This window comes from Balaenoptera borealis, assembly GCF_965194805.1.
Source record: "Balaenoptera borealis genome assembly, chromosome: 17".
Lineage (NCBI taxonomy): Eukaryota > Metazoa > Chordata > Mammalia > Artiodactyla > Balaenopteridae > Balaenoptera > Balaenoptera borealis.
The window spans coordinates 16,373,195-16,392,928 of NC_138876.1; the positions used below are offsets into that span (position 1 = coordinate 16,373,195).

At 48.4% G+C, this 19,734-nt stretch overlaps 1 protein-coding gene and 1 long non-coding RNA gene across 5 annotated transcripts in view; one reads left to right on the top strand and one right to left on the bottom strand.

The window, feature by feature from the left end:
• ZHX2 (zinc fingers and homeoboxes 2) overlaps positions 1-19,734 on the bottom strand; it is a 182,216-nt gene that overhangs the window by 123,231 nt on the left and 39,251 nt on the right. The window contains exon 1 of one of the 4 annotated variants that reach the window (XM_082364299.1): positions 14,609-15,201. The exons of the other annotated variants lie outside the window; for them this stretch is intronic. The gene's annotated coding sequence lies outside the window, so the exon portion shown is untranslated. Of the gene's footprint in view, positions 1-14,608; positions 15,202-19,734 lie in introns of those variants that run through there. 4 annotated transcript variants of the gene reach the window in all.
• LOC309615172 lies at positions 9,555-16,044 on the top strand. The gene is made up of 2 exons (XR_014236572.1): positions 9,555-14,097; positions 15,257-16,044. It is a non-coding gene; the product is annotated as an uncharacterized lncRNA (long non-coding RNA).

A 19,734-nucleotide genomic window follows, 5' to 3' on the forward strand; every position in this document is an offset into this window, starting at 1 on the left:
AAATTCAAAGTCTGCTGAATTATTCGCAGTACAGGAAACACAACTCAGGGTCTTGGTTTAAACAGGCAGATTGGGTGCCCTGGAGGCAGGCCACGTCTTCGAGGTAGACGCCCTGGATTCTCGGCCACTGCCCCCATGCACCAGCCTGCTTAGCTGGGGTCAGGCAGCTGCTCTCCAGTCCATTTTCTCATCCATCAGGCGTGCCAGGATATTCCTGCCTTCACCACCTCGCAGGTGGGCCCAGATTAGCTGAGTCCCACCAATGTCCACCTTCTCTCACCCCCAATTTTAAAAGATTTTGTCCCTCATACAGTAATTAGTTTCTCCATTAACAAAATAGCTAAGCATTTGTGTAAGTGCTGAAGTTTCTGATCAAAACAAAGTAACCGTTGTCACCCACTTCCAGCCCAGAGTGAAAACAAAACAACCCGCCAAACCCCCTACCACACCACAATATTTTTAGGCAGCCAGTGCCACTGTATCCTGGGTACTGTACAACTTCCACTGGTTTCTGGAATACTGACTCCCATTATGTGGACTTTTAGGAAACACTGGCCTACACAATTTCTGAGGTCTCCTCCAACACCAAGTTCAACAAGTCTACAAAATCGATGCTGTCTCTTCATGTGCTTGGTTAATTGCGAATGTGTAGTCAGGGTTCTTCTTTTGTTTGCTCAGTCCTAGAAATGCAAAACCAGGGAGGACCCTTGGAGTCTAAAGGAGGTCATCTAAGGATACCTGTCGCGCAGGCCTCTGCCACATCACACAGAGGGTGGAAAACACAGGGAACTCCTTGGGCCCGAGAGGCTGTAGCAGCTAAAAATATAAACGAGTTCAAGAAGTGTGTAGATGGACTCACGGAGGAGGGAACGATGGGTGAGGGGGATTAGGAACGTCGGGTCTCGTCCTTATACCCCTGCAGCTTTCTGTTTCCTGTTAGCAATACAGTATCTGGCGGGCAGAACACCGACGGTTCCACTGACAGCATAGCTGATGTTCTCATGCGAGGAGATTAAAAAAGGAAGGAAAACAAACAAAGAAAAAAAGAAACGAGTGTATACGATAGTTTCCTGCTTTGACATCTAACTTCTATGATCAGAAAAAAAAGGTCCATTGTAGGAAATTTAGAAATAAAAGAGGAAACATAATCTCTGATTCCACGTCCAAGGATTAACTGCGTTAACATTTTGCTATGTTTCCATCTGTGTGCCTGTTTTGTATTTATTTTTATTTTATTTTATTTTATTTTTTTTGGTGGTTACTCCTTTTTATTTCAGAACAGTCTTTTGTTTTATGCATTTTGCTTTTTTTTTTTTTAAATAAAAACTCTATGTACAACGTGTATCCTGCATTTTTCATTTAACATTGAAAAGAATCACATTACTTAATAGACATGCTGTTGACTTAAGGATTTCTACTATTTATTTACTTAACAATGAATTTATTGAATCGTTGAATTATTTTATCATTCACCTCTTGTTGGACATTGTTTTTCTTTTCCTAATTTTCTACCGTATAAATAATGCTGGGATACACATGCCTGCTGACTTCTCTTTGGAGAAATAACAGTAAATCTCAGAATCTTGGAGTGCACCATTTAATAAGTTTCTCTTACATAGACAAAGGGCCGGTGAGGGGAAGGCTGGCGAGGACTTCCCCAGGGAGCCCTGCATCTTGCTACAATACCATTTTAAAGGCTCAGCGCTTCTGGTACTCACTCCCCTATCCTGCCCTTTCCCCTCCTTCTCCACAGCTATTTATTCATGCTGAAGACTCTTGCCTCGGTCCCTGCAAAACAGAGCACTTAGAGAGCTAAAGAGACTCGCAGCCACAATAAGGACCTACTGGATAGCACAGGGAACTCTACTCAATACTCTGTAATGGCCTATATGGGAAAAGAACCTAAAAAAGAGTGGATATAGGTATATGAAGAACAGATTGACTTTGCTGTACACCTGAAACTAACACAACATTGTAAATCAATTATACCCCAATGAAAATTAAAAAATAAAATAAAATAAAAATAAAATTATATATATTAAAAAAAAGAAAAGACACTCGCAGCCACTGAGCTGCAGCCCCCCAGGACGTGGCCCTTATTAGAAATGCAAATCCTCAGCTGACAAACCCCAAACACCCAGCTCACCAGCCCCCCTCACCGCCTGCCCGGTCGGGTGGCCTCTGTCTTCCATTTTACCTGAATGAGCTGAAAGGGAGTTGGCTGGGCTGTGGATGAGTCATCTGAGAAGGAAAGGGTCTGCCTGAAATGGAATCGTCTCCTCGGGGTTTCAATTTTACCCAATAAGAGGAAGTCAGTTCCTTTCTTCCCAGCCTTAACTCTACTAAAAGCCATTAAGCACTGCCAGGGACAGGAGACATTTATCTGTTGGTGAGTGTGAAGGCTGCGTTCTGTACCTCCAGCTGGGATGGAAATTAAGCTGTTTACTTGGTGGCCACCCCAAGGGACCGAAAGGAAGCTCTAACGTGATGGTATTTCTGAAATGCATTTTTAAAATCTCAAAATTCTCAGCCTCCATTCCTGCCTGTAAAATCACCAGGAATTTGCAAAATTCATTTAGCTGAATTACACCCTGACCAGCACTGACCACCAAATGCAAATGGAGTGACCAGCAGGTGACCTCACCGAACCGGTTCTTGTTTTGGAAAGGGTGGTGGGCATCTGAAGGCTGTTGCGGTTGCAGTCAGCCTAGCTTATACGATAACCAAGATCAAAGAGAGGTTTGGTACTGGTTTCCCAGGTGCGCTTCCTCTGCGTGTTCAGTCATATTCAAAACTTCACATGATAGAGTCCCTTTATGTAGGGCAGGCCGCCCCCCCCCCAATATGTCTCAGTGACATATTGATTACTTTGAATTAAAGTTACTTGAGAAACAGCCGGTGGCAAGAAATGACATTTAAAAAACCCATTCTGGGGCTTCCCTGGTGGCGCAGTGGTTGAGAATCTGCCTGCCAATGCAGGGGACACGGGTTCGAGCCCTGGTCTGGGAAGATCCCACATGCCGCGGAGCAACTAAGCCTGTGAGCCACAACTACTGAGCCTGCGTGTCTGGAGCCTGTGCTCTGCAACGGGAGAGGCCGCGACAGTGAGAGGCCCGCGCACCACGATGAAGAGTGGCCCGCGCTCGCCACAGCTGGAGAAAGCCCTCGCACAGAAACGAAGACCCAACACAGCCAAAAATAAATTAAAAAAAAAAAAAAAAGTCCTTCTACTACACATACCCTTTATATATTCCTCATTTTACCTAATGTCCCATGCAAGTATCTACCCCTATTATTACACAGTTCTCATAACCAACATTAAAATAGTTGTGCAATATTCTAGTCAATCACTGGTGCAGAGTTAAGTAAATGTTTTCTAACTTTTTGCTGAAATGCAGTATTTCAATGACTGTTTAAAAAAAGATCAATACCCTCAATTTGTGGGATCAATGAATTAGTATCTGCCATCTCCTGGATACTGTGTGTAAAATAGAAGCCAGCCCACAAGACCCTGGTAGACCCCAAACCCACTGTACTTTATGTTCCCAATGAGAACAACCTGGAACTAGTCATCCAGGAGCCCATTCACATATACGATCCATCATCCTCAGGAAGGGGTGGGAAAAATATCAGATGAAATAGACCATGCAGCCCTTCGGGGCAGCACCGCCCCGCCCCCACCCTATCCCATAATCCACCTCGGCCCACGTGCACTGGGGCTGCCTCCGTGCCTCCGCTCCCATCCACTCCCCGCACAGTCATCTCACGACAGCACGGGCGGCTCTCCGTCAAACAGGTGTGTTGTGGGAGGGCATCTCCTGAGGTTCCGCGGTCAGACACTGGGGCAACACATCAGTCATGGCTTTCCCTGTCTTCCCAGGTTTTGGTTTCTCTTTCGATCAGACCTCTCATTCTTTTTCCACGCCACGACCCAGGCTGAGCTGGTTTGAGGACACACTCTCCCTTACGGCAGTCGCTCCTGAGGGATGTGTGTAGGAGGAGGACACACACACACACACACACACACTCACGCACGCACGCACACACACTCTACAGGAATTTTTGCTTCATTCCTCCTGAGCCCAGGTCTGTGTTTCTGCCCTGAGGTCAGAGCTGCCCTCCCCACAGACATCAGCGTCCACTTCACAGAGGTCCCTTTGTTCCGCGCACACTGCACCTCACTCTGCGCTCTTGACCGGAACCTTCTAGCTGCCCCCCCAGTGCTCTCCTCTGTTCCAGCTCTTTTCTCCCTCATCTTGTCTCTGTTCTCAATACTTTCCAGGGGCCTGTTGGCCCGATCCCACCATTTCCTGATCACTTGCTTATGGATTCTCTCCTGTTTTTCCCCTAAAGATTCTGATTCTGAAGTCTGATCTGGGTCACCCTGGGCCTCAGTTTTCTCATCGGTAAAACAGGGTTATGTTAGTACTGACCTGCTTCCCAGAGGTGTGTGAGGATTAAAGGAGATAATACAGGTACAGCACCGGGCACAGTGCTTGGCTCCAAGAAAGCACACAAATGTTAGCAATTATTACCTTTATCATTATCATCATTAATTATAATAATGAATAACAACCCTCAGTTTTTCTAAAAAGCCGGAGGTTCTCCCATAGCTTGTCATTCCTAAATTCCTCCATCTCAGACTTCCTAATCTCTCCCTAGGAATCCTACTCAACCCCACACCCTGATCTCCTGATTAGTTTTCTTTTCTCTGGACTTGAAAAAAATAACAAATCTGGATTAAGAGTCAGGAGATCTGAAATCTACTGTCATGAAAGAGTGAAAAGGGCTTGTGACCCTGGGCAAATAATAGTCTTTCTGGGTTCCATCTCTTTCACCTGAAAAATGAGGAGATTGGACCAGAATAGCATTTTCCCAAGCATGTTCTGGAAGCTTCCATCACACTCGTGCTACCCCTGCCCCCCGCCCTGAGCCCCCCTGGCCACAGCAGTGCCATAAGTGACCAACCTAGCACCCAGCTCCACCTCACTTAGCGCATCGTCAGAGTTGGGATACTGTCTACACTGCCTGGTGCCTCAGTAGATGGTTACAGGGCTGATCCAGCCCCTTTCATAAAAAAGAGGTTTTAAATTGGCGTAAATCTCAGCTCTGTAAGGGAGGAAAATGAACTGCCAGCTCTGCTGAAAAACTAGGACAAGGTTCTCTTTAGCAAGTCTCCAGGTACTGTTCAGGCAATCACTGGGTATCACGAGCCTTAAAATATGCCCCTGCCTGGTACAATGTCTCCTGATTAAACTGGCTGCCAGGCCTGGGGTATTTCAGGCAGGAATGGTGTATTTTAAAACCACACAATTACTAGTAGTTTGGAAGAACCTTTTGAAACACCATGCCAATCATTTAATTCATTTTCCAAGTCCTTTTTAAATGCAAAATATGCTAATACGTTGTTGGAGTGTCCAGCAGAGAAACCTGCTAGAGACTGGGGCCTCTCTTGCTTGGAGGTTAAGCGGAGGGCTGGTGGGAATGGGGCGCAGCGAGAAGAATGGCCCATTTTCCCGCCGATGCCACTGGGCTCAAGTGTTTCTTTGTGTTCCCTTCAGCTGCAAAAAGGTGCGATCACCCTCACAGGCACAGATTTGGGGCATAATGGGCTTCTTTTCTGCCCAAAGCCCAAGTCCTGCCCCTGGTAAGTAAGACATGTCCTTGAGTTGTCTGCTAGCTCCTCCCGGTGAACAGGGGACAATGAAGGAGGGAATAAAGAAAGGGTGAGACAGAAATTTATGGCTTGAAGGAATAAATTAATTTAGGCCTGGAGGGGCTGCTGCAGCCTTTGAAAAAATGATATAAACCAGCAAGACTCCATTTCTCTAACCTATACAAGGGAGGAGGATAAATTACAGACCAGGGGTCTCTCTTACAGGTTTCAGGTGGATCAGCCTCTTTACCAAATATTACACCCATTTTGCCAAAATCCATGGGCTTCTTTGTACCTACTTCATAACTGATTCCATAATATCATTCAAAGTTGCTGTTGCTGCTTATTTAGTAAGTACACGTTACTGGTCCTACTCTGTATACCCAGCGCTGTGCTGGTCTTGGGGGGACGGGGGCAGCACACAGGAGTACAACACGGGGATCTAGCCCTTTATAGCTATCTTTAATTGAGCCTCCGCTATCTTCCAGGGCCAATAAATGCCTGGACCGCAGAGGGAAAAACACACATCCAGGCCCGAAGGAAGCGAGGCAGGCGTGGCAGCAACCCCACCTGTCCGAGTGGGAAAGCCGGAATGCAATCTACCGAGGCTCTGGCCCAGGCCTTGCAAACAGGTGGCTGGGACTGGATTTGGCCCTTAGATATGTTTTCTTTGACTTTATACACTGCTTTAAACATTTTGGGAATATCTCATAAAAATCAAGATTTCCAACTTTTCTTAAAAAAATTAATAAGGGGCTCCCTGGCCTCACTGACTCCATGTCCCTGCATGGGAACAGTCAGTGGGAGTTGAGTGGCAAGTGTCCCCTTTAGACTGGGCAGGGATGCTCTAATTTGCCAAAGTCACCGCCACTCCTGTGACTTACCCCTAGCTAGCCTCCCTCATTCTCTTCACCTGCCTGACCTCTGTATGCATTTGGGTGTGCAAGCCTGACTCAGGACACGCCCCTTACTTGCAAATGAGCAATCTGAGGCCCAGAGAGGTTAAGACAGAGAGAAGTACAGGTCTCTGCTGGACACCTGGGTCTGTGCTGTTTTTACTATGTCATACTGTGTGTCATCAAGGGCAACCTAGGGGTACATGGTGCATTAAATAAACAAGGACCGTCATAACTACTCTATGGACAGAGGAACAAATGAATGAATGGATGGACCAGCCCAAGCCATAGATGCAGGCGTGCAGGGGCCATGGTGGGTAGGGGGCTGGAGGAGGCTTTATGAAGCGGATAGAATAAGAACAGGCCTGAAAGAGCTCAGGAAAGGAGTAAAGAGTTCCCAGCTGACTTGAGGACCTGGAACCCCATTTATTTAGTTTAGTTTTTGTGACTTTTAAAATGTGTTTTTATTGTAAAATAGGACAGAAATAGAAAAGCATTCCCACCAACAGTGCAAGAGGATTCCCTTTTCTCCACACCCTCTCCAGCCACTATGGAGAACAGTATGGAGGTTCCTCAAAAAACTAAAAACAGAACTACCATACGACCCAGCAATCCCACTACTGGGCATATACCCTGAGAAAAACCATAATTCAAAAAGAGGCATGTACCACAATGTTCACTGCAGCTCTATTTACAATAGCCAGGACATGGAAGCAACCTAAGTGTACATTGACAGATGAATGGATAAAGAAGATGTGGCACATATATACAACGGAATATTACTCAGCCATAAAAAGAAACGAAGTTGAGTTATTTGTAGTGAGGTGGATGGACCTAGAGACTGTCATACAGAGTGAAGTAAGTCAGAAAGAGAAAAACAAATACCGTATGCTAACACATATATATGGAATCTAAAAAAAAAAAAGAAAAATGGTTCTGAAGAACCTAGGGGCAGGACAGGAATAAAGACGCAGACATAGAGAATGGACTTGAGGACACGAGGAGGGGGAAGGGTAAGCTAGGGGGAAGGGTAAGCTAGGACGAAGTGAGAGAGTGGCATGGACATATATACACTACCAAATGTAAAATAGCTAGCTAGTAGGAAGCAGTCGCATAGCACAGGGAGATCAGCTCGGTGCTTTGTGTCCACCTAGAGGGGTGGGATAGGGAGGGTGGGAGGGAGACGCAAGAGGGAGGAGATATGGGGATGTATGTATATGTATAGCTGATTCACTGTTATACAGCAGAAACTAACACACCATTGTAAAGCAATTATACTCCAATAAAGATATTAAAAAAAAAGAAATAGAAAAGCATATAACACATAAACATACAAATTATTTCCAACTGTTTATGATTTTTTTTGGTCCTGTTTTCTTTCTAAAAGCCATCAAAGCTACTTCAAAATCAGGGTTTTCTGTGCTTTTCAATCTGTACTCCCTGCAGAGTAAGAAACCACCCTAGCCCTTCCAGCCTGATATGGTGTAGCAGAAATATCAGGGGGCAAGCAATTGGGAGACCCGGGGTTCAATCCCAACTTAGATGCATGGGGAAGGTGGTTTACCCTCTGACCACAGATGGGGAGAGAGGACCAGATCTCTCTGAGGTGCCAATGTTCCAATGCTGTAGGATTCTGTAAGGCCAGCAAGGCTGGGGAGAGCAGAAGAAACCTGCTAGGATGTCTGGGAAAGGAAGGTCAGTGACCCAATCACTTACTGGCTCAGGCCAGAAGCAAAACTGTCATCATGGCTGCATTAGAACCTGAAACCAGTCACCAGAATCCGTCCTAGATCCCTCCAGGTAATAAGATGTTGGTGAAAAGGGAATTTAGACGTCATGGGCTCCAGGCCAGCTGAGTACAAGTAGTTTGGATGAGGGATGTGAACTTGCCCAAGGTCTGATCCTGAGTATTAAATTGCATCCCAAAGGCTTTTCCTTCAGCCTTTATTCCAAGCATGGGCTCTTGCAAGGGCCAGAGGCCTGGGGACGTGAGTAGGAAGGCTTCTTGGGCCAGGCCTCTCCTTCATGAACGGGCATACACTTAAACTTTTGACAGTCCCTGCAAGACACATATGTGGCTGTCTGAATTTGGGCCTACAACACATGTAGAATACCCTGAATTAATGTATTTTAAATATGAACCTGCAGTAAGCTTACAAGACGATTCTATGGCATTGTATTTTGGATGTCAAAAGAGTTAACTTGCTGGTTTAATTATTTTACAGATCTTCGATTTCTATAATCAGTTTTAATATTTTTTTCCATATTTTAACATGCCAGGAGTCTAAAAAATGTGGATGTGGCCCGAGTCTCTCTCGATCTCGGTGAGGACTGATCCCAGGGCAGAACCTGAACACCAGAACCTGGGGGAGGCCCCTTCAGTCGCTGAATGGAAATGGGGATGGGGAGAGTGCAGTAAAATGAATGTGGACCACTTCGGTCTCAGCCAAGGCAACCCGCACTCCCCGTGTGCTTTCTAAGTGCCAGGAATGTGCCAACATCTGGGCACAGAGATGGCCAGGCCCTGCCCATGAGGCCGTCATGGCCTAGCCAGCCAGCCAGACACTGAATGAGCTATAAAGTGATGTGACAAGTACTGTAACTGAGAGATGCAGAAAGTGCTGGGGTACGTGCAGGGAGAACATGCATTTGCCTGAGGGTGGACCAACAGGCAGATTATGCGTTGGCAGGTGTGGCACACGGAACAACGCCCCCTCCAAATATGCCACGCCCTAACCCCCAGCACCTGTGAATATGTCACCTTACATGCCAAAGGGTCTTTGCAGATGTGATTAAGGTTGTTGCCATGGGGAGATTATCCTGGCCTATCCGGATGGGCCCAGTGTAATCACAAAGGTCCTTAGAAGTGAAAGAGGGAGGCAGGAGGGTCAAAGTCAGAGCGATCCAGCTCGAGAAAGACTCAGTTGGCACTGCTGGCTTGGAAGATGGAGGAAGGGGCTGTGAGCCAAGGAATACAGCCAGCTCTAGAGTCTGGAAAAGACAAGGAAATGAATTCTCCCTCAGAGCCTCCAGAAGACAGTCCTGCCAACGCCCTGCTTTTAGCCCAGTGAGACCCATTTCAGACTTCTCACCTCCAGAACTGTCAGATAACACGTGTGTTGCTTTAAGCCACCAAGTTTGTGGTAGTTTGTCACCGTAGCCCTAGAAAACTAAGGCAGGAGTATAACCCAAGTAAGAGACAGGAGTCTTGGTGGACCAGTCCTGAATTGGTACCAACCGCCCTCTGGGAGCCTCTATTTCTCCCTCCAAAAGACAGGGGCACTGGGTAGATGGCCTCTGTCATCCCTTCCCTTTCTGACACTTGGTGTCTTGATGGATGAAGGGAGCATCCACTGTACCAGATGGCTGGCAACTGGTGGTGAGCGTTGACAGAAAACAGCATGTCCCAGAGTGTGTTTGGTGGAATTTAAGTTCTATGGGCTGTGGATGAGGGTAAGTCAGAAAAGAGGGCTATTCACGCAGCAAATCATTACCGAGCACTTCCCCGGCACTGTTCTAGTCATGGGGGAGTCAGTGGTGAACCAGGACAGACAAGGTCCCTGCCCTCGTAGAACTCAGAGCAGAGGAGTGAGCGAACTAGTGAAGAAGCCCATTTCCACTGGTCATCAGACCACGGAGGAAATGAAACCTGGTGACGAGACAGAGTGGGACGAGGAGGCCTGCCACTCTCGCCAGGGTGGTCAGGGCTGGCCTCCCAGGGTCAAATGTGACTTGGTCCTACGTGACGTGAGATGAGCTGGGCATTTGAAGAAAAGGGGAAAGAAGGATGAAAAAATACTGAGCTAAACAGAGTTAAACAGAATAATTATATATGAAGGAGTCCTGAGCGTTTGAACATATTGATTGGTCCATGTGTTCATTTGACACATTCTCTTATTGAACCAGGCAGTGTTCTGGGCACGAGGGATACAGTCCTGGACAAAACAGCCAAGCAAGAACGGGGGGAGCATCGTTAGTGCGGGGGAGACGGTCTACACAGAGGTAAACAAACAAGTGTAAAATGAGGATGTAAAAGGACTCTGAGGAACGGAGCAGGTAAGGGGGTGGAGGTCTGGGAAGACCTCTCGGAGCTGGTGCTATCTGAGCGGAGTCCTAACACACAGGAGGAATCAGTGTGCAGCATTTCCCAGACTAACACGACAACGGAACCCTTTGTCATGGAGCGTCTTGCAGGACTCCTGCTCCTCGGACAGGCCTTGAGAAAGCCTGAAGCGTCAAGCTGGCATCTGCACATGCTCGCAGGACTGCGGTGGGCACGTCAGGATGGAGGCTGTGGATCTCATGAAAGCAAAGGAAGACATCTCACGTAGAAGTCCCTCCTCCGAAGGCATATCAGAAAACGGGAGTGACTGGGAGGTCTCCGATGGACTTGTGGATTTAGAAATCCCTGCACTCTCTCCTGGGCGGCCCCAGCTTCCCGCTTGGTGCTGCTGGAGAGTAGCTGAGAGCCCAAGATTAGATGAGATGGCCTCTGCAGGCATGAGCAGGTGCTATTTTTCGCATGTCCCAGAAAATGGAAGAGAGGAACAGGAATCCTTTTCCTGGGATGTTGCGTCGTAAAGAACACGTATTTTTTGGGTTTTTTAATTGGAGTATATATAATAGATAACTTGTATTTGTTTTTAAAGTGTATCTGGGTGACAATGATCAATGTTCCCATTTCCGGGGATCTTTACCCAAGTCCTCCTTCAGTCTTGGTAAAGGAATACATTCTACACCCCAGGACCAGAAACAAGAACCGGAGGCCCAACCAGGGCACATCCTATCCTCATGGGAAGGAGACGCCCAGAGAGAGAGACTAACATTCTCTGCAAGGAGTCCCAGGGAGTTGCCCTGAGAACGAACGCCGCCGTCCCTGCGATGTCCTTTCCTGTCTGGAGCAGGCCGTCTGGACTTTCTCACAGCTCAGATAAGTTGAGGCACATCATGTATTCAAATCCGACGGCAGGAAGCCTCCCTGCAGGGGCCATCCCTCCCGGGCTCTGTTCCTGATAAGCTGGGCTCCAGGGCTGCCAGGGGGCCTCTCTGAGAGGCCACAGAACGCGGCCTGACCTGGCAGGTGGTGACGCCACTCATTTTCCACATTCCCTCGGCAAGAGGTCAACGCAGAGACATGTGGGAGCAGCCTTCGCACGAGAGCTGACGTCTTTTTCGAGCCCCTGCTTCCCGGGAGCAGTAAGCGGGCCATAGGACCGAGCACACGTGTGGTTCCGCTGCTGGGATGCTCTCCTTGGCCCTCGTCACCTTTCTACTCATCATCTTTTCATCTCAGCTCAGTGTCACTTCCTCTGGGAAGCTGTATAGATTGGATCAGACCCACCATTTTGGGTTCTTACGGCACATCCTGCCTCTATTATGAGCACCTGAGACGGCTTCAGGCCGCAGGTCTGGCACTGACTGTGCCTTGAACAAATCCCATCATCTCCCGGGGCCTCAGTTACTGAAGGAAGGGGGTTGATAAGATGCTCTCTGTGGTCCCTCCCAGTCCCAGCACCCTGGGATTTCCCTTCCCAAAAGAAGAGCCCTGAGCACAGCATGTACCCAGTCAGAGGTCTTGGCCTTGGGCCATGACCTTGGGAAAATCCCCTTCTCTGTCTTCCATTTACCCAGCATTAAAATGACAGAGCGAGTTGCCATGCTGGTTTGCAAACTTTTTAAGGCATGAAATCCTTTAAAAAAAAAAATGCAGGGCTTCCCTGGTGGCGCAGCGGTTGAGAATCTGCCTGCCAATGCAGGGGACACAGGTTCGAGCCCTGGTTTGGGAGGATCCCACATGCCGCGGAGCGGCTAGGCCCGTGAGCCACAATTGCTGAGCCTGCGCGTCTGGAGCCTGTGCTCCGCAACAGGAGAGGCCGCGATAGTGAGAGGCCCGCGCACCGCGATGAAGAGTGGCCCCCACTTGCCGCAACTGGAGAAAGCCCTCGCACAGAAACGAAGACCCAACACAGCCATAAATAAATAAATAAATAAACAAACTCAAAGTTTAAAAAAAAAAATGCAATCTGATACCTAAAACAGGTAAACGTGGAGCCACTTTGCTTGAAATAGGAGCGAGGGTCTGGGAGGCCCTTTTTGTTTTGGCCTCTGAGGCACCTCCCCCAACAGCCCTCCTAAAGCGCAGCTTAAAAACCGCCGCTCCCTTAGATGCTCCTTCCAAATCCAACCCGGAGTCAAGTTCCGATGTCCACCCACGCGCACCTCACCTCTGCCCGGTGCCTGCCTTCTGTGGGGTCTGGAGACCTTCTTTTGAGGAGCATCCAAAAGACACAGAAGCTTCCCTGCTCCTCTTTAGTTTCTTGTTTTTGTTTCTTACATGCTTAACTTCGAACATCACTCCATAGAGCACAGGAAGTGAGAATTACAAAGGTAGGAGAGGAGAAACCCATCACTTAACCCATTTCCAAATCACTGCTGTGGACGCAAAAGCCACAAGCGCTGAAATGAAGGACACAAGTGACTGTGGCCAGCTCTGCCTGTTTACAGAGGAATCACCAACACCCATGCAGGGGTTGCCAGCCCCCAACACCCTCCCGGGCACGTGTGTCCCATCACGGCGCCCAGCAGAGCTCCTGCAGTTCCTACCACGGAGTTCCTACCATGGATGGAGGGGAGACCTGGCCGCTGGTCCCCAGGAGCACCCTGCAGAGCCAGAGACACAGACAAGGACCCTGCAGAACCGGCCCGCCAAACACCTCCCCGCCGTCACTATTCCCCAAGTGTGAGCGACTGGGTGGCTTTCTACAGCCCGGGCCGCACACTCCTTTACTTCTTTATTTCCTAATGCCTTCTAAATTCATCAGCCTCCCTGTGCTGAGCAAAACGTGCTGAGGTCTGTAGAGAAGGAGCGAGCGCCCTTGCTTCCTCCGTGTCCGAGAGACACAAAAACCCACTGAGAAATCCTCTGGGAGAAGGCTCAAGGGATGGGCCTTTGTGGGCACCTGGCCGTAGGTTTTGATTTGGAGGCCAGGACGGCTGACCTTTCAGAACCAGAGAGAAAGCTTTTCTATTTTGAGGCAGCTGATTTTCATTATTATTTTTTAGAGGCTCTAAAGCTTCTCTAAAACCATCTCCTGGAGGTAGGACTTCTCTTTGTTTTCCCCCAATGCTCACTTGGCTTATGAAAATGCATTAAATCAGTAGTCATTCTGCTACTCCCAAATGTGTCCCACTCTCAGCCCCATCGTCTGGCTGGTGGTGAGTCTCTTTATCAATCCCAAGACAGCAGCTGAACCTCCTGCGCGATCTGGCATCTCCCCTTCCTCCCCACTCCCCGCCCCCCTGTCCTGCTCGGTCCTCTTGAATTTAAACTGTCAGCCCTGCAGTGACAGACACAGCGAGTTGGAAGGGGAGGGAGACAGTGCTATTTATAATCCAGCGGAGTTCACCCTCAGAACACGGCCATTTTTTTCCAGGCCACCTGCCAGAGCCCACATTCTCCAGGCTCCATATATGGGCCTCCCCACAGGCCCCTGTGGCCACAGCCTCACCTCTGAGGGGACCAAGGCAGGCAGGCGACTCAGGAAGGTAAGGCCGGATCTGCTTCTCCAGGGCCTGTGAGGCGGCCAAAGCCAGCCTGGCAGCCTGGCCACCCCGCTGCGGGGTGATCTGAGACAGGGGAGGAAAGAGTCAGGAACCCCGGGGTACCAGCCTGACCGAGCTTGGAGGGCAGCCGACTTTCCCCCCAAGGCTTGAATAAGAATGGGGAGGAAGAAACGTATTCTTGCTATAAAACATTAGATCACCCCATAGTTTTGCCAAGTGGTTTTCAATTGTTTCCACTGCGATGTGATGTGACTGAGGTCCGTGGCGGCCTTGCCAGCCCCCAAGGGCTCCGAAAGCTGGATTTATGGACGCCCCTGGATAGGCAGATGGGAGGGGAAGGCTGGGGAGGGTGCGCAGGCCAAGGCAAGGGAGCGGGGCTTTGCCAAGCAGATCTTTTCTGCAGGCTCTCGGCTTTGATTAGCATATATTAAGGACACAGAAAGAGAAAGGCGTCTGGTTTCTCCTGGGCATTTGGACACAAACACCCAACTACCTTCTGGAAGCCAAGCGTGGAGGCAAACAGGAAGGGCCTGACCGGTTGAGTTGTCACTCTGGGCTCTTCTCTGTCCTTTCTGTGCCGATGTCCGTGGGACCAGGCTGGGGCCACAAACGGGTCGGGGTGGGGTGCCTACGAAGCAGGAGTCCCGGAAACCCTCCTCCAAGTTCCTGTAAGCAATTTTACTTCGACGTCTTGGAAAGCATCTCCAAACCTCCTCCAGAACTGTCTGTGGTGGACACAGCTGTGACAAATCAAGTTCAGGTCCTTCCTCTAAATAGCCTTCTGTGGTCATCTGGCTGTCTCTTCCTTAGGATGGAGAGCGTCTGGTATTATGATGAATGGTTATTATTAATATTAATAATAACAGTTTGGCTTTACTGAGTGCTTACTCAATGCCAGGCATTTAACACGTAGCATCTCATTTAATCCTCATAAGGGTGTTACTTTGTCCGTGAGGAAACTGGGGAGCAGAGAGGTTAAGCCGTGTGTCTACCCCGAGTCTATCCAGCTCCTGACCCCCAGTCTCTCCGCTGTAGGTACTGGGTCCTATCACTCTTGCCTGCCGCCTCCTTTGTTACATTTTTATCCTTGCAGGTGGAGGCCATGCCTTAAACTCCTTGTCTTCTCTTCTTCCTTGAGCAGCCAGAACAAAGTAGACCTGCAGAAAATCTTCACTCATGTGGCAGTCCTTCGGCTGAGGCACCCTTTACTTGCCAGCTCTTTACAGCCTGGGATGGATTCCTGATTCTCTTTTGACTCCGTGGCCTCCGAAACCAGCCCCGAGGGGCCGTGATCCTGTATCTGTGGAGGTCCCAGGCATCCCTACCGTTCCTCGTTCGCCTGTGACAAATATGGGACTGGCACTTCAGCAGAGGAAAAGCAGCAGCAGGAGTTGATCAATTCCTAAGCAACGAAGATCCTGTTTTCATGCAAACGTCCTCGGCATTAAAACAAAAACAAATTCTTCCCAGGGTGCGTCCTGGATGCCAAGTCTTCTTGCGAGACACATTTTGAAGCAAGGTTTTGCGCCTGCGCTAGAGACTGACAGGGGCTGGGAGGAGAGCTGCGTGCCAAGTGTCGTCTTGATATGCTCTCATTTTAAACTCACAGCCACCCCACGAGCTAGCCACAGTCGGCTCTCGGCTTGACAGATAAGGAAACAGGCAGAGAGAAATGAGGGAACGGGTCCAGTGTCTATCAGCTGGTGATGGCAGCCAGGGCACATGACCAGATCTGATTGAAGCTGTATTGTTTTGGACACAGACACAGGTATCCACTGCGACTGTATTCACCTTACAGAGATGAGGGGGATGACCATGAATGTTTCAGATGACTACAGGCAAAATCTTTTTTTCCCCTTAGTGTACTTTTCCCATCACGTAAATAAAAAGTGTGCTTTTCCCCTCAAATAAAAAGAAAGAAGGATGCTGCCTGGGTACCACTCCTCTTCTTACAATAAACTAGTCCTGGGTGTGAATCTGGATGAAATGTTAGAACTGACTAAATGCTGTTGAGTCTGTGATGCCTACAAAGTGCTCAGGAGTGTCCCTGACGACTTGGCTCTGGCCACGGTCTCGGTTTCCTTGCCTCTGAGGCCGACAGCAGAGAAAGAGAGGGTGACTATAAGTGAGGTCACAAAGCAATGCAGGGTCTATATATAGGTGGAACGGCAACAAGTGCCCTTGAGTTCTGAAGAGGTGGGGATCACAGAGGTCTTCCTGGAGGAGGGATTTATTCCAACTCAGGAATACATCCCTCCTAAAGGAGCTGAGTGCCCACCAACACTGGCACTACTGGAACACTGCCAGGGTCACTGGGCTTGCCCAACAGTTACAGGCAGTGCCCACAGGGCATCTAGCCTCCAGCTGGCTCCAGCAGCTTTGTCCCTTAGCATCCTGTGAGTTCAAAGGCAACACACACTGATGGGTTAGGGACAGCCCACGCGAGTCACTTTTGGCAAATGACCGTTAATACCAGGATTGCGGCACTTTAGTGCTGCATGATCACTGGGTGCCACCCGCTTCCTGCTGATGCCTTGCCCAAGGCTCATGGTCCAGCCAAGACTCCAGCTCAAACCTCTTTCCTCCTGCCGCTGAAGCCCTCTGCTCAGCTCCCTTTCCTCACACTGAGGAGGTGATCACTTCTGCATGTGCCCAGAAGCAGCCAGTGAGCCCGGGATTGGGAGATACAGACAGCAGCCTTCTCAGGGTAACCTGAAAGCGAATCCACGGCAGGGAGGAGCTTCTTTTCGGAGCATCTCTCTTCCTAGCATTACCGCAGCAACCGGGACTGAGCAGGCAAAGGTCTGGTGCTGGGAACAGTGAGTAGGCAAGTCTGGCTGGAGAAAAGAGCCCATAAAGAGGCTTTGTGGAAGTTAAAAGTGACAAGAACCAGCTGAGTGGAAAGAGCATGGACTTTGTGTACAAGAGACCTGGGCTGGCATCCAACACTGTCACTGTGTCAGGGGTTGAGAGTGCTCCCCAGTATACATGCTCTCCTTTTCCTCCCAGGCAGCAGCTAGACTACATCTCCCAGCATCCCTTGCAGTGACAGGTGGTCATGTGACAGCTTTCCAACCAATGGAATTTGAGTGGAGGTGATGCGGGCCAACTCCAGGCCTGGCCCCTAAAACTCTCCCACTTGTGGTTCTCTTTTCTCCATCTCCCAACTGAATGGAGAGAGCCCCCAGGACTAGAGGGAGACAGCCACAAGAGGGAAGGAGCCTGGGTCCCTGAATCACTGTGTGGAACACTGCCTGCCAGACATAAACACCGAACTGTGGTGTGAGCAGGAAATAGACTCCTAAGCTGTTAAGCTATTAAAATTTGGGGGTTGTTAACAGCTGTTAGTTCAACCTGACTAATATAATATAGGCTTTTATTTGCCATGTGACTTTGGATGAGTTTCTTAACCTCCTTAAGCTTAGATTTCCTCATCTGTAAAATGAGAATTAAAAAAAAAAAAACCTTCCAGAGAATGACCAGGCTAGCATTTGTAAAGTTTCCACAGCAAAGGCTGCATCGTAAATTTGGGAGCCCTAGGCACTTTTGCATTTGTGGGTCCCTTCCTGCATTAAAAAAAACTCAAAACAAAACCCGTAAAACATTAGGTATTAATATTATGTTGGTATAAAGACAAATATATTTCAGGTTGGATTAATCGTTATGTTTATTACTGTTTAGGATTTTAATATTTGATTTTATATTCATTATTACTATATTCATTTTTTCTTCTAATTTTAAGAGAAATTAAAATGAAACATTTTCTGTGGCCCTAAAAGTATTGTGGGCCCCAGGCACTGTGCTTATTGTACCTAATGAAGAAATCGATCCTTCTTACTACAGAGCCTGGCCCCTGATGCACACAATAAATGATAAATACTATGGGTATTTAAAAAATAATAATAGGAAGACGGACACGTGAACGGCCACAGATGGTTATGAAACCCCTTTCACACCCCTCATTTCCTCCAGTGCTCACATCCATTGTATGAGACGGTTTCATCTATATTTTCCAGTGAAGAAAAGCGAGGCTCAAGGAGGTCAAGTGCTATGCTCCAGAGGGGTAAGAACATCTACCACTCAGTGCTTTCTGCCTGCTGCCTCATGCCAAGCACAATGCCAGACACCTGTCTTACTTGATCACTTTTAATTTTCACAACCTGTCACGAGATGGGGCTTCTTTCTTATCCCCATTTCACAACTGAGAAAAAGAAATCAATACTGAGGACAAGTGGCTGGGTTGAGAACTGAAACCACTTCTGGTGCCAAATCTAATGCTTGTTCTACCAGTCCACCTCTCCATCTCTCGAGAGCTATGCCCTGAGCATTGATAAGTGGCCGTGTCTGAGGAGGGTGTCAGCCACTGCAGTACCTCCTTTCACGGAGCAGAGAAGGACCTGCTCAGGGCTGACATCCAAACACAACGTGCTAAGGTTACACTTGAGCTTTCTCATTCTCTACCTAAATGTACTCCTTCGAAGGTCTAATTATAGTGACTTTTATTTTCTTGTAAATAATCACATCTGTCATGACTGATTTCACTGATCCAAGGCTCCAAGTTGGCAGTCTTGGAGGCCTGAGCCAATGCGTCAATTAGGCCAAGTAGGCTGTAAGCAAAAGTTGCCCGAAATGGCAGAGAGAAAAAAAAATTAGTCGCAGGCATATAGATGGTGGGGACCAAGATGTGCTTTTCCACAACAGTTATATCAACACAAACTCCTAAATGTGGCTCATGGTGTCAATCTCTCGGCAACCGAAGTTAGTAAAACCGGCACAGCCAGCCAGATCCCAGAGAATGAAAACAATCTTTTTAGTGGAGACTCAGTCCTAGAAACTGGTTTTTCTAATATCTTTCGAGTCTAAGGTGATGCCCCCCGGAATTTGCCATGGCTCTTTATGCTTGTTTTCAGGAAGAAAGACAGGATGCAGGGCTCCCTCCCGTGAAGGGCTCCCATAGTCTTAAGGGCTGCGTTTTGAGTGCGGCTGTTCAGCCAGCATTGAGTCATAGATCAAAAGTCATCTCCGGACTTGGGTACAAGTCTCTTTCCACCTGCCTTATCAGTACTGTGACGAAGCGAATCATTTCACCTTCCCCAATTCATCTCGGCTTCCTTAGCTATAAAATGGTGACAGCCTGCAACCCTCGTGAGGCTGAATGATATAATGACCGTGTGTGACAGCCTGTTGGATAAGTGCTAGTCATAACCATCACAATTAACAGATCAGCACATACTGCGTTCCATTTGCAATCCGTGCGGATGGTTTCTTTCTCTCCTCAAATAACTCTACATAGAAACAGTCATGCTTCACGTCATCGAAGGATGGGAGCCATGATCTACTTGGGACTCCTTTCATGGGGAGGTGTTTGAAAGTCATCTTGCTAATTAAGCTCTGAAAGTCCCTGTGTCTGATGGGAAGCTTCGAGAAAGGAGTGTCTTCCAGGTAAGAACGTGGGGAAATGCAAGGCAGCTCTCGCCTACTCCCCAACCTGCTCACAGGAAATTGACATATGCTTTTGGTGACCCCAGTTCTGCGGCTGGTGGGACCTCCTTTGGGTCTGGCTGATCTGTGTGAGCAGCGGGGTTAAGAGCACAGACTCTGAAGTCAGGCCGCCTGAGC